This window comes from Leopardus geoffroyi, chromosome B1 (genome assembly GCF_018350155.1).
Source record: "Leopardus geoffroyi isolate Oge1 chromosome B1, O.geoffroyi_Oge1_pat1.0, whole genome shotgun sequence".
Lineage (NCBI taxonomy): Eukaryota > Metazoa > Chordata > Mammalia > Carnivora > Felidae > Leopardus > Leopardus geoffroyi.
In genome coordinates this window covers 135696693-135716982 of record NC_059327.1, presented here as the reverse complement: position 1 = coordinate 135716982, position 20290 = coordinate 135696693, and the positions used below count along the sequence as shown (strand labels likewise).

General features: G+C 36.9%; 1 protein-coding gene across 13 annotated transcripts in view; it reads right to left on the bottom strand.

Annotated features, from left to right (window-relative positions):
* The window catches only part of WDFY3 (WD repeat and FYVE domain containing 3), a 279628-nt gene that overhangs the window by 239090 nt on the left and 20248 nt on the right, over positions 1–20290 (bottom strand). For all 13 annotated transcript variants that reach the window (XM_045473462.1, XM_045473464.1, XM_045473463.1 and 10 more), the window contains exon 2: positions 7837–7930. The gene's annotated coding sequence lies outside the window, so the exon portion shown is untranslated. The remainder of the gene's footprint in view (positions 1–7836; positions 7931–20290) is intronic.

Sequence of the window (20290 nt, the reverse complement as noted above, 5' to 3'; positions counted from 1 at the left end):
CACCACATTTTTCGCTGGAATACACATCACAGAGGGCACTGTTTAAATACTTTTAGGACCTGGGGCACCTGGCTGGCTCAGTTGGAAGAATGTGCGACTCTTGGTCTCAGGGTTGTGAGTTCGAGTCCCACACTGGGTGTAGAGATTGCTTAAATAAGTAAAACTTTAAAAAATATTTTTAGGACATAGGATTCTTCGAACTACAGTTATCATATGACTAAAATATTCATTCACTGAATTCAGAGACCATTTTCCACCATTAAATTAGACCAGGGGCACCTGGGTGGCTCAGTCAGTTAAGCGTCCAACTCTTGATTTTGGCTCAGGTCATGGTCTGACAGTTGTTAGATTGAGCCCCATGTTGGGTTCTGTGCTGGGTATGAAGCCTGCTTGAGATTTATTCTTTCTCCCTCTTTCTCTCCCCCTGCTGCCTCTCTCTTGCTTGTGCTCTCTCAAAAAAACAAAACAAAATAAAAAAAAAACCTTAGACTTCAACTACACTCCCATTCCAGATTCACAAACTAGGAGCTGTAGAAAATAAGACTGCCACAAAATCTCAATACCCATAAAGATAAGAAAAAGCAAAGAGCTTATTCAAATCATTAAACTTAAAACATAATAAAACTTAAAATCTCAAAAATTTTCTCATGGATTTTCTTTCCTAGCAAGTTAGAATTTAGAATGTGATAACCAAGATAATTAGCTATTGGGGGCCAAGAGCTGGCCGAACTTAACACCCACAACTGACCACTACACTCTAATTAAGAAAGCAAAGGAAACCATTTGGCAGAGAGAAACAAAACAAGAATATAAGCAACTCCAGAAAAAGAAATGGAGACAAGTGACAAAAACACTCAGTTCTTCAGTTCTGTACTTCTTGTGCTTGAATTGTACAGTATTTGGGATCAGGGTAATTATTCTCAAAATTATTTTCTAAAACAAAACAAAACAAAAAAAAGTTATAGACATCTATGTGGGTACAGAACTTCCAAAGGAAACAAAATAGCAAGCTAAATATCAAAAATATAATGGGGATATAGCAAAGCCTGGGATTCAATTACTCACAAATCAATACATTCTTCCTGAAAATAGAATACTAACCTTACAAAGGGTCACCTGAGAAGACAGAATAAATCATTCTGCTCCAAACATTTTTTATTAGTATATGTTTTCTTACTTTCTTAACAGTATAATTAAATACCTGAAACTCACGTTTAATATAATATTCACAGGCTACTGTCTTCAAATATAAATTCAGATATAAGAAGAATGTTTCACATTCTTTTACAGAAAAGAAATAAGTGATGTCATTCCTCATGTATAAGAGAAGCAGGACAGCAGAGCAGGTGAATGCCTGACCCTGGAGACAGATTCCTAGGTTTGAATCATGGCCCTGCCATTACCTCATCCTGTGACTGTGGGCAAGTACTTCTAGTGCCTGTTTCTAACAGCATAAAAATTAGTAAAATAATAGAATTAATCTCACAAGATTGTGGTGAAGAATGAATGATGTAATACATGAAAAACCTAGGAAACAGTAAATGTACACTGCTATTAATATTATTATCTATTATCATTAACTATTATTCAAGGGAAGGGGTGGATTTCATTTACCTATGATATTACATATATATTTTTTTAACGTTTATTCATTTTTTGATAGAGACAGAGTGTGAGTGGGGGAGGGGCAGAGAGCAAGGGAGACACAGAATCCGAAGCGAGCTCCAGGCTCTGAACTGACAGCACAGAGCCTGACACGGGGCTCGAACTCACGGACCATGATATCATGGCCTGAGCCGAAGTCAGCCGCTTTAACTGACTGAGCCACCCAGGTGTCCCTACCTATGATATTATAAAAGTGAATTCCTTGAACAAGAATTCTTTAGCAGACATAGGAAATGAAAAACATAAAACTGATAAAAAAAACCAGGGGAGATAGAGTGCCTAGGTGGTTCAATCAGTTAAGCATCTGACTCTTGATTTCAGCTCAGGTCATAATCTTACAGTTGTGAGACCGAGCCCCTGGGCTCAGCGCTGAGCCGGATGGGCTCAATGCTAGGTGTGGAGACAGCTTGAGATACTCTCTCCCTCTCCCTCTGTCCTTCCCCGGCTTGTGTTTGTGCACACTCTTTCTCAAAATGAATAAATAAATAATATACATATTATAGATATATAATATGTATTTTAAAAATAAAAAAACAGGGGAGATAAATTTAAGCCCACATAAAAAACTTAATTCTATCATATGGCCTCTCCACCAGTAAACTAAGAACTGTTCTTTAATGGGGGACAGCTTGCCTTTTCCTAAGATTTTGTAAAAGCTTTCCTTCAACAACCTCTGACCCTAAAAGGAAGCCCTTATTCCTGAATACCCACTTAGATACAGCAAAGCATCAGGCTAATCTACTGATGTTGGAAGAAGGTAAAAATATTTGAAAAGATTTTTTTTGACATTAAAAGATTTTAAAAAATAAACCAAATCTTAGCCTCTGATCCCAAAAAGTTTGAGTTTTGAACCATGACTGGTTCTGAGATAACTTCAAAAATTCATCCCTATGGGGCTTTTTGAAACATTTTTTTTTTTTTTTTTTTTTGGACTAGGCAATTACATAGTTAAGAAAGAGCTAGAGATACAGTAAGGAGGAAAACAACTCTTGCATCATGAACACATGACAATGTGATTTGCTTCATACAAAACATGCAGTAAGACCAAATATAAAAGATCCAAACTGAAAGGTCTAAAATTATGGGGACAGATACTAAGAAGGGAAGGAGGAAAAATGGAAGGGAGAGAGCACAGACCATTATAAATTATTTCAGCTCTTTGGAGGGGTAAAAAAGATCTAAGTATCTGAATTTGTATTTTAAAAATCAAGATACTTTAAAAATTGAAGAAAAAAAAAAAGAATGTGTCCTTCCTTCTCTATATGTTTTGGAATCATTCTTTAACTCACTTTCTACTTCAGCATATAGACATAGTCATAACTATCCTTGATTCCGTCAAAACATACTGGATCTTTACTTTCCAAAAATAATTCTAGGCTAGGCTTTTTGAGGTTCCTCCTCCACCACACGCAAAGAAAATAATAAACCAGCTTGAGAGATTATACTTCAGATCTTCTCCCGTTTCCTCTCTTCTTTCTATATCATTTGTTGTATAACACTTCCAAATTACAAACTCCTAAGGAGAGCAGTGGCCTTCTTCATTTTCATTTAAATAAAACACACACAAAAATATGCTCAGACAATGTAAAGCTGACACCAAATTAGGACCACAATGTATGTGAACAGGAGACTTCCTCTTAATTCCACATTTCCCTCAATTTAGGCATAGATCCTTCTTCTACAGGGAGAAGGAATTTAGCTTGCAGGGTTGGGGGAGGGGCAGAGAGAGGGGGAGACAGACAATCCAAAGCACCATCTGCACTGACAGCAACAGAGCTTGATGCCGGGCTTGAACTCACGAACAGAAACGTGAGATCATGACCTGAGTGGAAGTTGGATGCTTACCCAACTTTGCCACCCAAGCACCCTGGAGTTTAGCTTTCTTAGGATGTTCCTAAGTGGCCACAGTCAACTCACAACCACATCAATACACCTAATGGTGCCTTATTAGCAGAGATCTTCATAAAACAGAAGCAAAGGGCAATCCTACCACAGGTAAGAAGACCAGCAATGACAAGTCCTGTATAAGACTGTAAAGGGAATGGACATCCCTTCTCCCACTCCTTTCCCCCAGGTCAAAACAGAACAAAAAAAAAGGGGGAGGGGGGAGGAGTGGCTAGTGGTAAAAGTATAAGAAGAAAACGAAAATGAAAAGTTGACATCCTTGTGTTACAGATACATTACACCACATACGTATGTATTTGGCGACTACAAAAAAGCTCTTGAGACCTACAGCAAAAACAGCACACTTATTTCTCCAATCCCTTCCTGCCTTTCTTAGTCAATAATTTAAGCAATGGCTCTAAAGTCATATCCTTTTAGGCAAACTCTATTCTGCCTTTCAAAAATAAAGCCAATATGCTAATGAACTGTGTAATCAACTAAACAAGAAGGTTTATGCATTATCGTCAGCAGAACACTGTTTTGTTGATATTCTAATCTTAAAAAACTCAGAGATAAAAATGACTTAAGGCCATTGTTTGCAACAATGAATGGGAGCTAACATAAATTTAGCTTTTACTTACAATGTGTAAGTACTTACAATGTGTAAGTAAGTACAAGTGTACTTACTTAGTACACTCAGTTTACACATAGGAAATAAGAAGAGAAATTAAGAAATATGTACTAGGACAAAGAGCTGTAAGCAACGACACCATGACTGAAACCTGGAAATATGACTGAGTTTGGTACCTTAACCAAAACATGTACTACACTGCAGTTCTCACTAATATCTGCTTTTAAATCTTTATACAATATATTTTTTTAAATTTTTTAATGTTTGTTTATTTTTGAAGAGACAGAGCAAGAGCGGGAGAGGGGCAGAGAGAGAGGCAGACACAGAATCCGAAGCAGGCTCCAGGCTCTGAGCCATCAGCACAGAGCCTGACGTGGGGCTCGAACTCATGAACTGTGAGATTGTGACCTGAGCTGAAGTCAAAGGCTTAACCGACTGAGCCACCCAGGCACCCGTTATACAATATTTTTAATCACACTATCAATAAAGATCAATACATAATTTGTCCTCAAAACAAGAGCCAAATAAGGGATACTTCCGGTCAAAAACAACTCAAAGATGGAAGTCATAGAAACCTCTAGCTCTAGACAATAAACCAAAAGTCTAAGGGGGAAAAAAAAGTATCACAAAAGGGGATATAAAGTGTGATAAAAATGATTTATATTTCTGGGGCACCTGGATCGTGCAGGTGGTTAAGCATCCAACTCTTGATTTTGGCTCAGGTCATGATCTCACGGTTAGCGAGGTGGAACCCCACCCCACATCTGTGCTGTTGGTGCAGAGCACACTGCATGTGCACACTCTCCCCCAAAATAAATAAACTTAAAAAAAACTCATATAAAAAATGATTTCTAAGTCCCAAACTTAGGGTATCATTTCTTGAAATAAAGAAAAACTGAATTAAAATTTAAAATCCCACTAGTCTAATTTGTAATGCTATTTTAATTTTCAACTTGCATTTTTTTCTAATTATAAAAAATTAAAAATCTGTAATTTAATCTTCACGTTAAATATATCCGCACTTTTCACACTGTATGGAGTTCCATTCCTTGAATTTTTTAAACTCTCTCAATATATGTCTCGGGGCACCTGGGTGGCTCAGTTAAGCATCTGACTCTTGATTTTGGCTCAGGTCATGATCTTATGGTTTGTGACAGCAGGGAGCCTGCTTGGGATTCTCTCTCTCCCTCTCCTTGCCCTTCCTCAAATTTCTCTCTCTCTCTCTCTCTCTCTCAAAATAAACATATAAACTTTTAAAAATAAATAAATTGGGGCTCCTGGGTGACTCAGTCAGTTAAGCGTCCGACTCTTGACTTCAGCTCAGGTCATGATCTCACGGTTTTCTAAGTTCGAGCCCTGCATCGGCTCTTGGGATTTTTGGGATTCTCTCTCTCTCTTTTTCACTGGCCTTCCCCAACTTGCATGCGCGCTCTCTCTCTCAAAACAAATAAACATTAAAAGATAAATTTCTGTTGCTTAAGCTATCCAGTTTGTAGTAATTTGCTACAGCAGCCCTAACAAATTAATACATGTAGCCATAGAGAACTAATACCTACACTTAATTAAAACAACTTTTGTTGGCAGTACCAAAACTAGCCTTAACGCAGGGCTCAAGTAGATGGCCAAGGCTTCTAAGTCTTAATTCTAAAAAAAAAGATGTTGGTCGTATCAGAAATATCTTAGACCACAGATTTCTTTTTATTTTTTTTTTTAAGTTAGCTGGGACTCCAGCAATCCTGTAATTTAATCCACTCATTTCAAAAAGTGATACTGCTGATGTGCCAGGAGCTTTTCTGTACACTTAACATATAGTAATTCCTCACAAGAAACCTGGGAGGTATCACTACCACCAATTCCATTTTTAAGATGAAGAAAACTGATGTCTTGAAGTTAAGGTCATGCAGCTGGTAAGTGGCCCAGATTCAGTAAACTGAGGTGCACAAAGAATAAGTGATTTAGGCAAAATCATAGTTAATAGTTGAGCTGAGACTAAACCTAATGGTCCTTTCCCTTACCTTCAAATCTTGTTTTCAGAAAGTTAAATAGAAAAGCTTTTCTTTTACTTGCTGTATTAAATTTTGTACCACTGCAACCTTAGAAATATATATGTGCAGGGCACCTGGGTAGCTCAGTTGGTTAAGCATCTGACTCTTGATTTCGGCTCAGGTCAGGATCTCAAGAGTTTGTCAGTTTGAGCTCGGAATTGGGCTCTGCACTGACAGTGTGGAGCCTGCTTGGGATTTTTCTCTCTCCCTCTCTCTCTTGGCCCCTCCCCTGCTTGAGCGTGTGCACTGGCTCACACTCTCTTTCTCAAAATAAGCTAAAAAAAATATGTGATTAACTATCTGCCCTCCTCTAAGTATACAAACATGGGTTACTCGTTTTCTTCCATCTCCAAACCCTAAAATACTGCCTTTCAATCCCTAATATTTTTCTTTCATCTATATTAATCATTTTTATCTACCAGAACTCACATTTTCACTTCTACACAGTTTTGGAAATACAGCTTAATGTTTGATCCCAAGTGAAATACAAATACTCCTAGAAAGGGTAAGCCTTATTATTAGCCACGTGTATTGTAGTAGGAATAAATCAGATCCTTTTTGGACAACAGGCTTTGAAACAAAGATGGGAAGATAGCCATTGTCAAGTTTTAAAATGACCCTGCCCCAAAGTACAACTTGCTTAGGGACACCTGACTAAAGAATCAGAGTCTGTTCTGGGAAATCTGGGATAGGGTACTTAAGCGTTCGTTAGCCTTTCTTTGGGAGTTTGAAGTTTAAAATACAGAGTGTAGGGAAGAGGTGAAAACCATGCTTCCCATGACAAGGAATGGAAACATGAAGAAAGCCAGTTCTCCAAAGATAGTGAGACAGATGCACAGGAGAAGCGCCACACTGACAGTGTGAGGGAAACCTGTCTTTGGTTTCTGGGTTCTTCTTGTACAGCCCAGCTGCATTTCCATGTCCCCAGAGCTTTTGGTATCCCCTGGGATATATCCAAAAGCCTGATAACTTCCCCTTTCTGTTGAAGATATTTGAATTGTGTCACGTACAATCAATAGAGAGCTAACATGGTCAAAAAGCTATCCTCTCTAAAGCCGAAGAACATTATTGAAGGACTAATAACCTCATGTAAAAAATGTTTCAGTAACAATAAAGCAAAGTATAATACTAAAACTAAGGCAACCAGATAGCAAGAATACTCTCGAGTCCCTTACAACGTAGCTCATCATTTAAACTAGTCACTCCAAGGAACTACAATACAATAGGTTAGAGTTCCAAAGCCTGTGCTTACAACTAGATTTTTCCAGGGGAAAAAAAAGAATGAAAATGATGTTTTAAAAATACGATTTTATTCTATGTAGGTACCTACAATAAAAGTAACAATGCTTTAAAGCTATAATTGAAACTGAAGATAATTTATTCTAATATATCCTTTTTGGTGGCGGGGGGGGGGGGGGTGCAGAAAACTACAAGCCATTCAGGAAAGGTTTGCCTAAGCTTACCCAGCCATCAGTGGGAAAGAAGGCTTGAAACCCAGCTCTTCTGGGGCAGAGTTCAGTGGTCTTGCTACAATACAATGATGCAAGAAAGACTATCATGATTCTTGCTCTTGGCTCCTTGTTCGACAGACAAAACAATCCTAAAACTGACCTGATTCTCCGTTCTGGGCTGGCATGAACCTGCGTAGAAACAATAGGAATGGCAGGCACTTTCTTCCTGAAGCAGATGTGGAGAAGTATTATACCTGTGATGTAAGAAAAAAAAAAAAAAGTTTATTTTCAGAATATGTATTGGCATAATGAGTCATTCATTTTCAACTGATTCCCTCTTTGTCTCCTTATTTGTGGCCAATGATTTAATAGTGGAACACATGACAATGACTTATTTAAGACAGATAAAATCTGTCCACAAAAAATATAGTCATTTAAATCTGGTCTCTATAAACCATCTACTAAGACCAGGAAAAATTATGCAAAGAATCATTGACAACACAGTTACTTAGTGGCAGGGCCAGGTTCAGAACCTAATTCTTCCCCATTTCCAGTCCAGTGTTCATTTGTACATCACAGATCACACTCTTTTTTTGCTTTTATGAGCCAAAAAAGCAAAAAATTCTTGTTAGTTCTCTAGGTATATTTGTCAAGTATCTGAAGCTAACTGTAGTTTGCCCTAACTTAAAATCAGAAAACACTGCTTCCTACTTAATGGTTATAACCCATGCTTAAGTTATTAAGCATGCCTTCTACAGGACATTCAAATGTTTGTTTTATTTGGGGTGCCTGGCTGGCTCAGTCGACAGAGCATGAGACTCTTCATCTCTGAGTTATATGTTCAAGCTCCACACTGGGTACAGAGATTACTTTAAAAAACAAAACAAAAAGTCTGAAAAAAATATTTTATTTACCATTCAGTATTACAGTATGAAAATCCTAGTATATGAATCATGAGATCTAGGTTCTGGTCTTTCCTAACTCTGTTCTCAACAAGTTCTATGATCTTAATCAATTATTTCTTTAGTCCCAAAGTGCCTTTATTCAAAACTGAGGAGCTTGGACTAATTCCCATGGGCTTTCTGTCTGCTGTTCTGATCAACTATTTGTTTTTGTCATGTATTTGTTAATCTCTCTGATCATATTACAATAGTTAAACATAACCAGAAATACTGCCTTCAAAGAACACCTTGTTGACTCGGTAGGTAGAGTGTGTGACTCCTGATCTCAGAGATTACTTTTAAAAAATTAAGAGAGTTTTACTTAAAAAAAAAAAAAATACTGCCTTCAAATATACAGTCCATTATCATTCAAAAGTCTCTGCAATAATAACCTAGTTTTGCTGTCCATCTCACCCAGCTAGTAGTGGAAGGAAAAGTATATTTCAAAATCTCCCTCTTAGGTAGTTTCTAAGAAAAATCCTGAATTATTTTCCCAAGTCATTCATTCAGTTATTCATCCAACAAGTAGTTCCTGAGTGGCTTGACAAATGGCAGACACAGGCTTAATCAGATAAAAGACTAATAAAAGAAGATACCTCTGGTATAAAACTGAGTGACATTAGGAATTCAAGTGGCAGTAAGGGAATAAGCAGAAGTGATGACATGTCTTCTAAACTGTGACTTCAGAATATGCTTCCCCTACTTTCTAACTTATTGTTACTACAAGAATTATTTGTAACATGTTTTATTTTATTTATTTATTTTTTTAACGTTTATTTATTTTTGAGACAGAGAGAGAGCATGAACGGGGGAGGGCAGAGAGAGAGGGAGACACAGAATCGGAAGCAGGTTCCAGGCTCTGAGCCATCAGTCCAGAGCCCGACGCGGGGCTCGAACTCACGGACCGTGAGATCGTGACCTGAGCCGAAGTCGGACGCTTAACCGACTGAGCCACCCAGGCGCCCCTTGTAACATGTTTTAAATTCAAAGGACAATAATAGAGGGAACACACAGGTACCTGCTCCTCCCCCCACTGGAGAACCTAAATAGAAGTTAATGGTAATGTTTCCCTGACTGGCTCCCCCCAAATCCATGCCCCACCTCTCTCATCCCTTCTGTCTGCTGCAACTGCTAGGCTATATTTTATCGTTACTTGATTTTTTAAAAGATTTAAAACATATGTATATATCCCCCAACAACATAGGGTTTCATTTCGTTTGCTGTTGAATTCTGTGAAAATGGTATTAAATAGCTCCGGTCTTCTCGGTTTGACTTTTTCATTCAGTATTACGTTTTAAAGATTCATCCAGTTGCTGCAACAGTTGTAGCTCATTCCTTTTACTGTAGAATAATTCTGCATTGTATAAATATATAAGTGAATTATCCATTTTCTTTACAATAGTATCTTATTCTTCTCCCAAGATTTTTTTCCTATTATGAGCATTTCTGTTACAAAAGTTCTCATATGCATCTCCTATGGCCTGTGTGCCAAAGTTTCTCTTAAGTTTGTGCCTAGTAGTTGAATACGTCTATGTTCAATTTTTCATGAAGATGCCAATTTTTACTTTCCCCAATGTGTGTTTAGGAATTTATAATCCCAACAGCAACAGGTAGTTCATACTGAACCACATCCAATACTTAGTAATGCTAAGTTAATCTTGGGGTGTAAAATGGCATAGAATTGTGACCTAACTTTGCATTTTCCTGTTGATGAAAGATACTGAGCATTTCTTCAGATTTATTGGCTAATTCATGTTTCCTCTTTTATGAAATGCCTATTCAGACATTTTGCCAATTCTTCCTCGGCTGTCTGCCTTTACTTATTATTTCCTAGAAATTTTAGCATCTTTGATGATTATTTGGCTTTACCCATTTTAATATTTTAATATAAATTCACCAAGGGTAAATGCTTTGACATGATTTCAATGCATTCTAACTGCAAAATGCAATATAATTTCAAGTATCAGGTTTACCCAAATCACAATTTAAATCACACTTTAGGGGCACCTGGGTGGCGCCCAATTTTTGATTTCAGCTCAAGTCATGACCCCCTGGTGGTGGGATCAAGTGCTGCAATGGGCTTGTGCTGAGCATAGAACCTGCTTAATATTTTCTCTTTCTCTTCTTTTCTTTTCTCTTTTCTTTCTTTTTCTTTCTCTCCCTTCCTCTCCCTCTCTCTCTCTCCCTCTTCCCCTCCACTGCCCGGGTACGCACGCACTCCCCTGGGTCTTTCTCTCTCAAGTAAAATAAATAAATCACACTTTAGGCAGTTCTTATTTTGACTTTGACATTTTACACATTTTTATTTCATGCTTTGGTTGCCTCTAATTTAGAATAAGTCAGCTATATTGTCAACAGGTTGAGTTTGAATACATGAATATGCACACAGGTATGAAAACTGAATTTCCAAATTAAATTATATAATTCACAAGACCACAGAGATTCCAGACTTGACTAGACAATTAGCTGTACCTCCTTGGCTTAAATAGGTCTTTAAGAGCCTACAATTTAATGAAAATTCTAAGGACCTTAGAATCATACTTTTTGGCTCGAAGATCAATGGGAAAAAAATTTTTCCAGAGCCCCAAAAGTGTTTTAAGAATCCCTGCCCGGAGCGCCTGGGTGGCTCAGTCGGTTAAGCGTCTGACTTCGGCTCAGGTCATGATCTCATGGTTCGTGATTTCCAGCCCCACATTGGGCTCTGTGCTGACAGCTCAGAACCTGGAGCCTGCTTCAGATTCTGTGTCTCCCTCTCTCTGCCCCTCCCCTGCTCATGCTCTGTCTCTCTGAAAAATAAAAACATTAAAAAAAATTTTTAGGGGAGCCTGGGTGGTACAGTTGGTTGAGTGTCTGACTTCGGCTCAGGTGATCTCGTTGTCTGTGAGTTCGAGCCCCGCGTCGGGCTCTGTGCTGACAGCTCAGAGCCTGGAGCCTGCTTCAGATTCTGTGTCTCCCTCTCTCTCTGCCCCTCCCCCACTCATGCTCTGTCTCTCTCTCTCTCTCTGTCAAAAATAAATAAACATTTAAAAAAATTAAAAAAAAAATTTTTTATAATCTCTTCCTAAGTGTTATACAAACCAATTAGACTGAAGAGTAACAAAAACCTAAATGTCTCAAAAAAAAAAAAAAAATTTAACAAGCATGGCTACAGCCCTCCTGTTGCTTCTCAGGACTCCTGGCAGATCACCTAATCTGCATCATTCAAGAAAAAAAAAATCAAAAGCCACCTAAGATCTGAGTCACTCTACATGCTGTCCTTGATTCCTATATATATATATAAGCAATCAGAAGAGAACTTCCAGAACCACACTTACCCACTCACCAAAATCTACAGATTTACTCTTCTACTATGCTTGAACTTTTTGGGTCAAAAAGTCTAACTCCTCCACTTTGAAAACAGATATCATGCCCCTACCTTTCAAGAACATTGCTCTAGTAAGGCCCAATTCTCTCCTCTCTAGCATCAATTTCCTAATTTCCTCCTTATTATGAAGCAAACCATTTGTGTGTGTGTGTGTGTGTGTGTGTGTGTGTATTTCCAATCATTAGAAAACAAACAATAACAAGGAACCTTTTGAACCTACCATCACCTCTCTAGTTTCTGGCCAGTTTCTCTGATTCCTTTTTTGCAAAAGGTCACAAAAGAGATGACCATACTCTGTTTCCAAGATTCTTCAACTCAAATTGAACACATTCTAATGAGACTTTTGCTCCCCAATATGCCATTGAACTTGAAGGTCACCTACATATTATTATTAAATCCAAGTTCTCATCTTTCTTGACCTATCTACAGCCAACTGGTATGACTCATCAAACCCTGATATCTTCTCTATCTGGCTTCTAGAACAAAGTTTCTCCTGGTTTCATCCTATCTCACTGGTCTCTCCTCACCTCCTTGGCTTCCTTCTCCTCTTCTCACTAATCACTAAAGTTCAAGTATTTACCCTTTCTCCATCCAATAGCAAACTGTACTGACTCTGTCTACAAAATGTATCCAGATTCTGACCACCTCCCATCATCTAAAGACTTTAACCAGAATAAGTATCATCTGTCACTTGGATTTTTCCCATAGTTTAGTAGCTGGCCTCCCAACATCTACCCTTGCCCCACTTCAGTCCTTTCTCATCAAAGCAGTCAGAGTGATCCTGATAATCTTACGTAACTCATACAGTGTAACATCTGTGCCCAAAATCTCCTAATGGCTTCTCATCCCAGAGTAAATGCCACAATCTTTAAAATAGCATAAAAAGAACCTACATAATTTGGCCCCTATTACCTCTGACCTCATTTCCTACTGACCTCCTTGCAATTCCGTATTCACGCTAGACATACTCCTGCCTCAGAGCCTTTACACTTGCTGTTCTCTCTGCCCAAATGCTTTTCCAGGAGATGATTATCTCTACATGCCTCACTCCTACACTATCTTCAGATCTTTGCGCAAATATTTGTCTCCTGAACTAAGTCTTTCCTGTCCACTCTTTTTAAAACTGTAACAATTTTACTCCCAGCATCCCTAATCTACCTATTTTTCTCCAATGTTACTAACATAAATTTATTTCACTTCTTTCCTGTTTGTCTATATCCTCGCACAAAAACATAAAACCCACAAGGGCAAGAGCTTTGTTCTGTTTGGTGCTATACCTTCAATGCCTAGAAAGGGTTATGGCACACAGTAGGCATTCAATAAACATTTCTTTAACGAACAAATAAGTAATTACACTCTTAGGCTAAAAATTACAATCTTCCTGAGTTTACAAAACAAGAATATCTAATCAGGGGCAATAGATTTTGATGTAAAATAATCATTCTAGTATTTCAACAGTTAAGTGATAACAACTCGAAAGACTTCAATAGGCATTGTAGCCAATACTTCTAGAAAATTAAAGTAATCGCTGTAGTAAATAGTTCCCCTCCCCAAATCAGGTCTTAAATTCTAGCTGTCCACACAGTGACACTTATTTTCCACTAACTGCTGTCATATTCAACAACGGTTGGCTGGCAGAGGCACAACACCAACACACAGGAAAATATTACAAAAATGTTCATTCCAAACTGGTTCCAGACAAAGAACCATACTCTTTATAAATAAAGAAACTCTAAAAATAAAGGGCAGATATTTTTAAGTGTTTTAAATATGTGGTTTGGAAATAATTTCAGACTTACATAAAAGCTGCAAATATAAGAATTAAAAACCACCACTATGCCTAAAGTCACCAATTGTTAATGTTACCCTCTTTGTTTTATCGTCTGTGCTCATGGATTCTCTTGCACTTCCTTTCCATTCACACGGACACACACACTCACACTATTTTTCCTCTAAACAAACCGAAGATAAATTATATAACATCACAGCCCTTTGCTCCATTGACTCACTATGCATTTCCTTAGAGATATTCTCTTTTATAACCAGAGTAATCTTCAGTAATTTGAACAGTGTTACAGTGTTTTTATTTTCTCTAGTATCCACATCCCCAATTTTTTCAATGGGTCCTTCAATACTATCCTTTTATAGTATTTTCCCCCCATCCAGTATAGGGTCAGGTAGTGCAGTTGGTGATTATCTCTCTTAAGCCTTCTTTAATACAGAACACTGCCCTGTCTTTTATGACATTCAATTTTTGGAAGAACACAGCTCCATCCCCCACTTTTTAAAATGTTTTAATTTTTGAGAAAGAGAGCATGTGCATGTGCGTGTACACACAGGGGTGGGGCAGAGAGAGGAGGAGAGAGAGAATCCCAAGCAGGCTCCATGCTGTCAGTGAAGAGCCCGAGGAAGGATGGCTTGATCCCATAAATCATGAGATCATGACCTGAGCCAAAATCCAGAGTTGGACACTTAACTAAGCCACCCAGGTGCCCCTCCCTCCTCTAAGTAGAATGCTCCTCAGTTGAGTCTGTCTAATGTTTCCTCATGATGAGATTCAGGTTATGCAGTTTTGGCCAGATTACCACACAGATGATGGTATGTCCGTCCCCTCAGGATGTCATATCTGAAATCACATGGTAGTCATTTGCCCCACGTTGTTGTCACCAACGTATAAACCCAATTTTGTACCTTGCAAATAATAAGTCATTTGTTGGAAGACACTTTAATACCATGGAAATAACCTTCACCTCATCAACATGCCCCCTCGATTTTGTTATTTCTTGCCCTGTCTTATCTTTACTATAATGGCTGCAAATTGACGATTTTCCAGCTCTAGAACTTAGAATTCTACTGTAAGCAAGAGACCTCCCTTCTCTACTTATTCATTTATCAGTTTATTTACCATGAATAATGATTCCTATTTCTACTAGTTCATAATTAATTATTATACTTATTTATGATTAAATTAATACAGACTGAATGAACCAGTAGGAAACCCAACAGGCTTCTTATGAAATGCTCCCATTTAAAAAAAAAAAAAAATTATTTTCTAGTACATAAAAAAAGAAAAGGATACAGGTCACCTGGTATGTACCCTGCCCAGACCTGCAATCAGCCAATTCTCTGAGGATCTCTGCTTCCTCTGTGCTGGGAACAGTGGTACAGACCAAGATTTGGGAATTAAGTGTTCTCACTGTTCTTTTCTTCTCAGCCTTTTTGCTGGAGTTACCAGGAAATATACAAATGCATATATATATATATATATATATATATATATATATATATATATATATATATACACACACACACACACGTGTATATATGTGTGCATATATACACGTATATATACACACATATATATACATGTATACACACACATATATATACGTATATATATGTGTGTATATACACGTATATATGTATATATGTGTATATATATATACACACACACATACGCATACAAATATATGTGTACATACATGCCACACGTAGATACACATTTGTGCACACATATACATACTAGTTGCAAAAATAATGACTTCACATTAATACCTTTAATTTCAATCCATCTCCACAGGGTTAATTTCTGCCTTTCCCCTTTCCATATTTGCACGTCCCTCCATCCTCAGGCCCTGGCTCCAATAACCTAAATATTTAGCCAATGCATGATACACCTAAAAATGACCTAGAGCTGCTTTGCCTATGTCACTACAAAAATAAACTCTAGTAGAAAGAGTTCAAGATTTGTTTGCAATCCCTCCCTCTTCCTCCACCCAAGTTGAGGGTAAATAGTCAAATACTGTGTTAATGAATCATTTAGACTCATTCTTCCCTTACAATATAGGTATAGCACTAGATTAAAATACAGACAGATTCATTTATTTTAATAGTTTAAGATTTTTCCCATCCCCATCTTATTTTGAATATGGAAGATAACATGCTTTGTTTTGAAAAGTCAATATATAAAAAGATACACTTTGGGGGTGCCTAGATGGTTCAGTTGGTTGAGTATCTGACTCTTGATTTTGGCTCAGATCATGGTCTCATGATTCGTGGCATTGAGCCTGGTGTCAGGCTCTGCTCTGACAGTACAGGGCGTGCTTGGGATTCTCTTTTTCAAAAATAAACATTTTTTTTTTAAGATATACCTTGAGGAGGGTCATTCTCTCCCATAAATCTTTGGTCCCATGGCCTCCAACCACCCCTACCTTTGCAAAGTTGAGCATGTATATATATATATATATATATATATATATATATATATATATATATACACACACACACACACACACACACTCAATTATATATATATATATATATATATAATCCCTCACCCGTTTCTTAAATCAAAAGATATCAAACTATATATGTGTGTTTACTCTAACCAGCTCAAACCAGACTGGAGGAAGCTCTTCCCAAAACATTGTATGAGACCAATAATTTCTTAATGCCAAAACCAAACAAAGACATTTTAAAAAAAGAGAGAGAGACTAGAAATCTGATATCCTTTGTGAAGACAGATGCAAAAAATTTTAACAAAATATTAGCAATATATAATAGAAATATCACATCATGACCAAGTGGAGTTTATCCTGGAAATACAAGGCTGGCTCAACAGTTGAAAACTTAATATAATTCATTATATCAACTGAATAAAGAAGAAAAAGCATATGATAATCTCAGTACAAAATAAGCATTTGACAAAATCATCCATTCATGATTTTAAAAACTCTTACTAACCTAGTAACAGAATGCAACTTAACCTGATAATTGTCATCCTTAAAACAAACACAGCAAATACCTATTTAAAGGTGAAATTATGAATTCTTTCTGTCTTTAACATTATATTGGAAGTCTTAGCCAGTGCTACCAGGTATAGAAAAGAAATAAAAAGCATACATTACAAAGGAAGAAATAAAACTTTTTCCCAGGCAACATGACTATATAGAAAACCCCAAAGAATCTACAAAAACCCTACTAGATTTAATAAGGGAATTTAGCAAGGTTGTAGTATACAAAATTCAATATATAAAGATCATATTTCCACATATCAACAAGTAAAAATTACATATATACATACTGTCATTTATAACAGCAACCAAAAAACATGAAATACTTGGGGATAAATCTAACACACTGTGTGTTAAGATCTGTACTCTGAACACTACAAAACACTGATGAGATAAATCAAAGATGACCAGAGTAAAGAGAGATATAACATGTTCACAGATCTGGAGACTCAACATAGTTATCACTTCTCTTCAAATTTATCTATGGATTTAACGCAATCTGCATCTGAATTCTAGTACTTTTTTTTTTTTTTTTTAACTGACAGGATTATTCTAAGCTTTACACAGATAAGCAAGGAAACTAGAAGCCAAAACAATTTCAAAACAACCAAGAAAGTCGGAGCACTCATATTACTTGATTTCAAGACTTACTCTAAAGTTACAGTAATCAAGACAATGTAGTACTGATGACAGGACAGACACCTACATTAACGGAAAAGAACAGAAATTCCAAAAATAGATGCACACGTGTTGTCTATTGATTTTTGACAAAGATGTCAAGCAATTCAATGGAGAAAAAGAAAACTTTTCACCAAATGGTGCTAGGACACCTGTATCTATATACAAAAACCAAAACCAAACCAAAAAGAATCTCAACCAGCCCATACATCAGAACATATCCAAAATTTAACTCAAAATGAAGCATAGATCAAAATGCAAAATGTAAACTATAAAACTTCTAGAAGAAAACACTGCTAAATAATGTTGACTTTCGGTTAGGCACAGAATTCTCTGAACAGAATTCCCTGAATTTCTCAGCACAAACCACAAAAGGAAACACTGTTGTCAGTGTTTCTCTCTGTTGTCAAAACTTCTCTCTTCAAAACACATGGTTTTAAAAATGAAATAGGGGTGCCTGGGTGGCTCAGTCGGTTAAGCATCTGACTTCTACTCAGGTCATGATCTCACTCACAGTGTGTGAGTTCGAGCCCTGTGTCAGGCTCTGTGCTAACAGCAGAGTCTGAAACCTGCTTCAGATTCTGTGCCTCCCTCTCTCTCTGCCCTCCCTGGCTTGTGCTCTGTCTCTCTCTCAAATATAAATAAACATAAAAAAAGAAAAGAGAAACAAATTCAGGGTGACTGGCTGGGTCAGTCAGTGGAGTCTGAGCTCCCCAATGGGGGTACAGTTTACTTAAAATAAGTAAATAAACTGTTTGTTTTTTAGAAAAGAAATAAATCCACAAACTTGGAGAAAGTATTCATAAAATATGCACCACAAAAAAAGACAATTAGATCTAAAATATATTAAAAACTCTTATGGCTCAATAATAAAATAAGCAATCTAATTTTAAAAAGAGCTAAAGAGGGGCACCTGGGGTTGGCTCAGTTGGTTAAGCAACAGACTTTGGCTCAGGTCATGATCTTGAGGTTTGTGAGTTGAGTCCAGCGTTGGGCTCTGTGCCGACAGTTCAGAGCGGGGAGCCTGTTTCAGATTCTGTGTCTCCCTCTCTCTCTGCCCTTCTCCTACTCACGCTCTCTCTCTCAAAAGTAAATAAACATTAAAAAAAATTTTTTAAGAGTTAAAGATGTCAATACTTCTTAAAAAGACAGATATAGACATAGCAAAGAAACACATGAAAGGTTGTTCAATGTTGTTAACTATTCATTAAAAGCAAATTAGAACCATTTTGAATAATACTATGAACATTAGCTTTTTGTGGACATATGCTTTCATTTCTCTTGCATGTATACCTAGGAATGTAACTTAAGAGTTCATAGAGAATATGTTTAACTTTATAAGAAACTCCTCAATTGTTTGCTAAAGTGGCTATACCATTTCACCAGCAATGTATGAAAGGAAACTCCTAGTTGCTCCAAATCTGCACCAATTCTAACATTATCAGACTTTATTCCTAGCCATGCTAGTGGGTGTGTAATAGTATCACCCTATGGTTTAAATCTGCATTTCCTTGATGACTAGTGATGCTGAGTATCTTTCTATGTGGGATGTATTGGTCATTCATATATCTCTGGTGCAAACCCTTTGTCTATTTTTTGACAGGGTTCTTTGTCTTATTATCAAATAGTGAGAGTTCTTAAGATATTTTGGTTCAAATCCTCTGCCAGCTATATGCTTTGCAAATATTTTTCCTGGCTTGTGGCTAGCCTTTCATTTTTAAAAATACTACATTTAAAAGTTCATATACAGAAAATTCACTTAAAATTTGTTCACTTTTCTCTAAATAAAAAAAAAAAAAAAGATATAATTGACTGCTTTTTGGGAGGTGACAAAATCATTGTCAACTACTGAATAGTCTAACGATGACACAATCCGGCCCGCACATACTAAAAACTGGAAAGTACATCCTTTTACTTCTAGTTTAGAGCTCTTCATAGCATTGGGTCCCTATCAGATACCTGATACAAAACCTAAAATTAGAAGAGAGAATAACATGTTGAAAGCCTCCTTCCTGCAATTCTTTATTGCAACTTGACCTCTGAATTATAGACATTTGAGAGTAAGATATATTATACTTTTTGTTAATTACAGTTTTATTTTGTATTTTTAAAGTTTATTTTGAGAGAGAGAGAGAGAGAGAGAGAGAGCAAGGGGAGGTACAGAGAGAGGGGAGAGAGAGAATCCCAAGCAGGCTCTGCACTGCCAGCACAGAGCTCAATCTCCAAAACTATGAGATCATGACCCGAGCCAAAATCAAGAGTCAGTCGCTCAACCAACTGAGCCACCCAGGTGCCCCTGTTAATTATAGTTTTAAACAAAAACTTTATGTTGATGAGAAAAGCAAATTCAACGTTAGCGTAAATACATGAAAAACTAATTTATGCAGTGACTTTCAAGAAGCATCTAACTCTCAAATAGGCTAAAAAAAAAAAAAATTAAAAACCACAACAACGCTTTTGTTGACAGCACAGATAGCTTTATATATAAGTACTGCTTATTAGTCCTTAAATCATCCTAAAACTCTCTAATGTTAACTATAAGAAACAAAAATTTTATGCCAATATTTTCATATTAATAAAGGTGCATCCTCAATAGAATATGAAATGTCAAGTAGTACACATTTTTTGAAGTAAAACAATAAAAGTTGCTCTCCACAACACTTAATCTTCTTTTCCCCTAACCCATGCCCCAAAGATAATCAATCATAAAATTCTGGTATGCATTTTATAAACACTTCCTATGCTCAGATGTCTGTGTGTGTATGCACATATACATACATATATACATACACACATGCCTTCACAAAGGATATATTGTGTTTTAGCATTCTATAAACC